Source organism: Triticum urartu, chromosome 6A (assembly GCF_056163025.1).
Source record: "Triticum urartu cultivar PI428250 chromosome 6A, HENAU_Tu73, whole genome shotgun sequence".
Classification (NCBI taxonomy): domain Eukaryota; kingdom Viridiplantae; phylum Streptophyta; class Magnoliopsida; order Poales; family Poaceae; genus Triticum; species Triticum urartu.
In genome coordinates, this window is record NC_141878.1 from 134888153 (window position 1) to 134893793 (window position 5641).

The 5641-nt window shown below is 39.7% G+C and overlaps 1 long non-coding RNA gene across 3 annotated transcripts; it reads left to right on the plus strand.

The window, feature by feature from the left end:
* The first annotated feature begins 507 nt into the window (after positions 1-507).
* On the plus strand, positions 508-4967 carry LOC125517218 (uncharacterized). Of its 3 annotated transcripts, none has more exons than XR_015607609.1 (5): positions 508-1144; positions 1234-1418; positions 2022-2160; positions 2239-4058; positions 4266-4967. It is a non-coding gene; the product is annotated as an uncharacterized LOC125517218 (long non-coding RNA). The 3 variants fall into 3 exon arrangements; XR_015607607.1 differs by having other exon boundaries at positions 510-1144; positions 1234-1323; XR_015607608.1 differs by having other exon boundaries at positions 523-1144; positions 1234-1323; positions 3011-4058.
* The last annotated feature ends 674 nt before the right edge of the window (positions 4968-5641 follow it).

The following is a 5641-nucleotide window of genomic DNA, read 5'->3' on the forward strand; positions in this document are numbered from 1 at the left end:
ACGCATTGGGTGGTGGGTGGCGGGGGTCGGCGTAGGTGGTGCGGACCCGAGGGGATGGCTCTGAGGTGGTTGTGGCGACCCGCTGGGGATGGCGGCTGCTTGATCCATGGCGTGGGACGGCGGTTGCGCGCAGCCGGTTGCAGGTCGTGGCCTCCTCCGTTTGAAGTTCGACGTCTCCTCCATCTGCAACATAGCACCCAATCCGCGCGTGGGCTGTTTGTCGTCGGATTCTCGGAGAGTGGAGGGCGGTTGAGGATCCTCGCCGGATCCGGCGACCCCGAGATGCTCCGGTAGGTGGTGCGGCTGGGGGCGGGGCTGTGGCGGCGGCGCCGGTTGGGGGCGGGGCTGCGGCAGCGTCGCCGGTTGGGGGCGGGGCTGTAGCTGCGCGGCGACGTCGCCGGCTGGGGGCGGGGCGACGGCGGCATCGCTGATAGGGGTGGGTGGTGCGTTGTGAGGGAGGTGGGGTGGGTGGGTTGGGTAGTTCGGGGATCGAGTGTTTTCCTTTTTAGCTTTTGTAGTTCGGGAGGGTCCCGTCGGCGCCTATATAGGAGCGTTGTGATCTAAATAGTTATTTTAATCTCAGGATTAAAATAGTATCAATATATATATATATATATATTTCTTAAATCTAACAATCAAATTATAAGAGAATCATCTATACTTGAACTACAAAGGTTGATTCCGTGTCTCGATTTTGTTTAGGAATATTAGCAAGTTGAGTAACCTCATTCTTTCTAAAATAGGGATATTCCTGAATGTTGTTTACTACTTTTATTATGTTGTTTATTTTTGTGGTTCCATTTGAACAGGATGTGCACTCTTGTCTCCGTCGTTATACCTATTTTAGAATCCATGGCAGCATGTTGTGCTTTGTTGGCACATTCGTGCATATGTGAGGTAGCAGATGAAGAAGCACCGAATGATCATTATATTCTCCTCTACTCTGATCTTCTATTGACATATGTAAGATGTACCTTATTTCCTGGTATTTCCTGAGATTCTGGACTTATTGTTTGACAGTGATTATTATGTAAAAGTGTTTTCAGTTGCTATTTAGTATGGATGCCTCCATGGTTGCATAGGCATCCATGGTTCTGTGAGGATGTTATCTATGTCGTTCTGTTTTATATAGATGTCTAATTAGGTAAGCAATCACACATGGTCCTGTTACTTGTTTGTTTCTTTTGATCATCTTAATGTTGAGTTGTGGGTTTACGCGATCTTGCTACCCAGCTGGTTATTTGAACATGAAAAGGAGTATCACTCGGCAGGAAGGTCAACCATGGGGAGGTGCAACATGGCGTGGCCTCAGCAGCCAATTAGGTGTCCTCTATCTTTGCCTATTGCTTCCTTTGGAACACTGATTTTGTTTGACTTATGAAGGCACATTCATCCTACAAGAACAATCATGATTAAGAGTTAGTCCGCCCTTGCACATCGGTTTGCTTTCTTACATTGATTGTTGTTTTTATGCATTATATCATTCACCTTCTCACATAATAGTCTGGTAAAAAAAGAGTGAACCCACTCCTGAATTTGCACTAATTATATATTTATGGCACTATTAATAATTTGTATTTGCATTCTCTGTTGAGTTCGTCGAGTTCCTTTCTCAATATGCTTAGATGCTTTCCTCAATGTGAATTGCACCCGTGATGGAAAGAAGCAAAAGTGTGATGTAGTGTAATCTCCAGCATGGTAGGGCTACTTGTCGTCCAAATATTTGTTCTACAGTAGGTTAGTACAGACTTATTGGATCATATTTTCCAGAAGTATGTGAACCTTCTGCACAATGAATCACAACCCTGAATTGTTATTTAAAAAAATATCTGTAAACCTTGAAATTTGTTAGCTATCATACATATTTTACTGTTCCTGGACAATCCCGATTTTTGCTAAATATGCTAATTAGAAGTTTTATTTAATCATGGCAGAAATTTCAACAAAATTAGGCCTTTCAGTACTTCACATTTGTTGAACTAATGAACATTTTGTATTTTGTTGCTGTTTGGATTGTTCAGGTATTGGAAGTTTTGGGTTCCACGGAATTATTGGTGCTTATCTACAAATTTGATTATGCTTATCATTCTAGATTTTCTGATCCTTAGTTGAACAGTACCGTTGATAAAGCTACACGGTGGATGCTATTCATTATATAAGGTGAGCTTCTATGACTTGGTTTAACCTTTCTAGATTATGTAAATGAATAGAAAAACTTTCTGATATGTGTATTTGTAGAATTTGCTGGTGTTTGATGCGAAATATCGGTGGCCAAAATGTTGTTATGGTCAGGTCGACCTGAATATTATGTTCATCCGTCTACACCTCCTCTTGTGGTATCCAGTTGTTCAAGTACTGGTCACCTCCTCATGGCAGACGCTTACAAGTGCTCCTGCTTGTTGAAAATGCCTGAGACAAGTCACTAACTGAGCCTAATAAAATAGTAGAGAAACTTTTTACAACGGTACAAAAATGTAGAACAAATCAAGTAGAAGAAGAGACAGAACGCACAAACACTTTTGAAAGGAATATCAGTTTCATACATTATTTGTAGTGCTAAAATAAACATATATACTGCAGGTTTAGGACTAATTTATTATAGGCAAACCTGCACACATGTGCTACTCTACCCAGGCTTAATTCGTCCTAGCAAAAGAAATCACATCATGAGCAAAAGAACGAATTCACTACTAACATTTCAAATCAAGATTTATCCATCTAGCAGTCCAAAAATATATTTCTCTTCTCATTATTCCAACAGCCTTTTCTGTACCAGCAATGTGACACTACACTACAATATATTTTCACAGGCTGTGAAAAAAATAAAGAATTTGACAATCGATAGCCTCCGGTCTATAATTATAATTTTGCGTGCACTTTGGAGCTATTGGATGCCCGAATGTGTCGTGTTCGTCCATTGTGCCATGTTAAGACTTGTAGCTTGAGAGGAGGGAAATAGTTAAGCAGGTTGTATAGAGTTGCTACCATACCATTTTTTTTGTGACTGCAGGGTCTCACCATCAATTTTCTTAAAGTATATTAGCCTCTTGTTCTTGGAAGAATAGATTTTCCATGGCCTCTGTTTTACTTGCTGGGTGGATTACACGTTACTTCCTTGGATGTTTAAAGGTTATTATATCCTTTCTCCCCTTTTTATCGGCAAGCATTCTCTCATCTTCTGGTAACTTGAGTAAGTTGCAACACACTAATGCTTTCTTAGTCTGGTTTGTTCTTGCAAAAAATAATTGAAGTGTGCAGACAGGCAGCATGGAAACACTAAAGAGAAGTTTCATACATACTAATAGCTAGAGTGATTTCATACCTGTAGGAACCGTCTTAGAAGAAATAAGTTTCAGCTATTTTCTAAAGATATTAGACCATAAGATTATTCTTAAGTTAAGATGTTTGGCATGGACTAACGTGTATACGGCTGGAGTGGTTCCGGATTTGTTACAAGCTCCTTGTGTTGAGGAACGTCAAAGTGGGAAAGTTTCTATTATTTTCGATACTATTATTCAAATGCTGAAGTGTAATTTATCACATCCCCAACATAGGATATACACATTTTACTGTACAGTCACTAAACCTATGTTATCAAGTTTTATCTAAGTAGTGTATCACCAATGTTCACTACTGTTTCAAAAACAGAAGCAATGTGGCTCACACTGATCAATCACATGTTTTATCTCAACGGATTCTTTAAATTTTGACATGCTGTTTTGAAGTATATATTGGCATTATGCTGAAAAGGGACCTGAGAGGTGATGTTTTATTATCTATCCTGGTAGAATAATCCAAAGATATGTTTTACTAACCAATTTATATGCCTAACTATGCTGCTATTGTTATTATTTTCTTAATGGATGTGCCTAAAATTGCTCTTCCTAGCACTGCTCTATAAATTTTAATCCATCTTTTTGTTCCTTTTGTTTATCATGGCGTACTCATCCTGTCTAATCCAAGCAAGGGCCTTCATTTTGCAGATAGTTTGATGCTCTCATGGTTAATCTTTTTCTTGGAACTATTGGCATGCAGAGGAGGTTGCGTTTTATTTGCTGGTGTGTTAGGCACATAAGAAACTGGTTTTTCCTTTTTCACAAACCAAGCTAGGGCTAGCTTCTGATGTATATGGTCCCAGCTCCATTTTTATTGTCAAAAAAAATTAAGTACAATATTAAGTGTGTTGGTTCACATGCCAATTGTTCATGTTCTTCAGGCCTTGATCTTACTATCCTATCTGAATATTCCTTTTATGGCAATCACAGGTTTATGTGATTGGCGGGGATGGAACAATGAGAGGAGCAGTGGCGATATTTGAAGAGTTTAAATGGTGTCATTTGAGGATATCCATTACAGGGATCCCAAAAAACTTGGACAACGACATCGACATCATAGACAAGGCGTTTGGGTTTCAAACTGCAGTGGAGTGTGCTCAGTAGGCAATCGATGTGACACATGTGCGGTTGTGAATATTGTGGATGGCATTGGTCTTGTCAAACTTATGGGAAGGAGCACGGGCCACATTACTCTTCATGCCACCCTGAGCAGCCTGAGATGTTGACTGCTGTTTGAATCCGGAGATCGATTTCCATGTTGAAGGGAAGGGGCATGCTATCGTTGTTGTTGCTCAAGGTGCTGGTCAGAAGTTGATTCCCCGTATTGATGACCAGAAGCGAGAGTAGGATGAGTATGGCAACATGTTGTTCCTTAGCATTGGCCTTCTATGAAGTTTACATACAATTCACCTGCATGGTTAAAAAAGCTACTATACTAATGTAAATGTTCTGTTTCTTTGAAGATTACTCATTTCTCTTAGCGTTGTTGTATCGAAACAATTGTGTTTTGGCCGCTTGCGCTCATTTTATAGGAGATTGAGATGTGGGACAAGCTACTACCAAATATTTGGTTCCCATCAAACCGTTTATTTGCCAATAAAATAAAGGTTCCTTTTTTTAAAACACATGAAAGGACAACACTACATAAGGGAGTTTGCCCTTTGGGAAGGTTATTGTTTGTTGCTGTGATTAAATGTCTTATGTAACATGTAACATCTAGACTCTGTTTGTGGTAGTAATTTTTCCCATTGTAAAAGGCCATGTTGCACAAGGTAGTTGTTTTGGGTTTTATTTAGGGATGTGACACCAATTATGGGTTTGAACTCCAAATGTGTTTGAACATAATTAAGTAAAGGAAGATATCGCGGCACATCTTCGTGGTAAAGTTGTATGTCATATACCTTGCGCCATTTGGCTCTATGCATGCTACCCTGGTTGCTAAAACCTACTTCTACTAGCAAAGTCAAATATTTTTAAAACACTTTGGGTTTGACATGGTCTTTGCGCTTGCTCAAACATAAAGATATTGAAAAAAATGCAAATATTTTCAATGAGCCCGTGGTATCAAATTGGACTCTGCGCCATTTGGCTCAGAGATAAATTAAAATGTGTGTACATCTCATTATAGACAATAGTCTTCATTCTTTTTTTATTAAATGGGTAAATTTGGTAATCATATGTCCTTGCCCACAACTAAACCAACTAAAACATGAATTTCGTTTTCAACGCGCATATGGATTCAACAGATCTGTGCGTCATATGTCCTTGAAAAATGTTAACTATTTTCATCGACAACATGGTTTTAG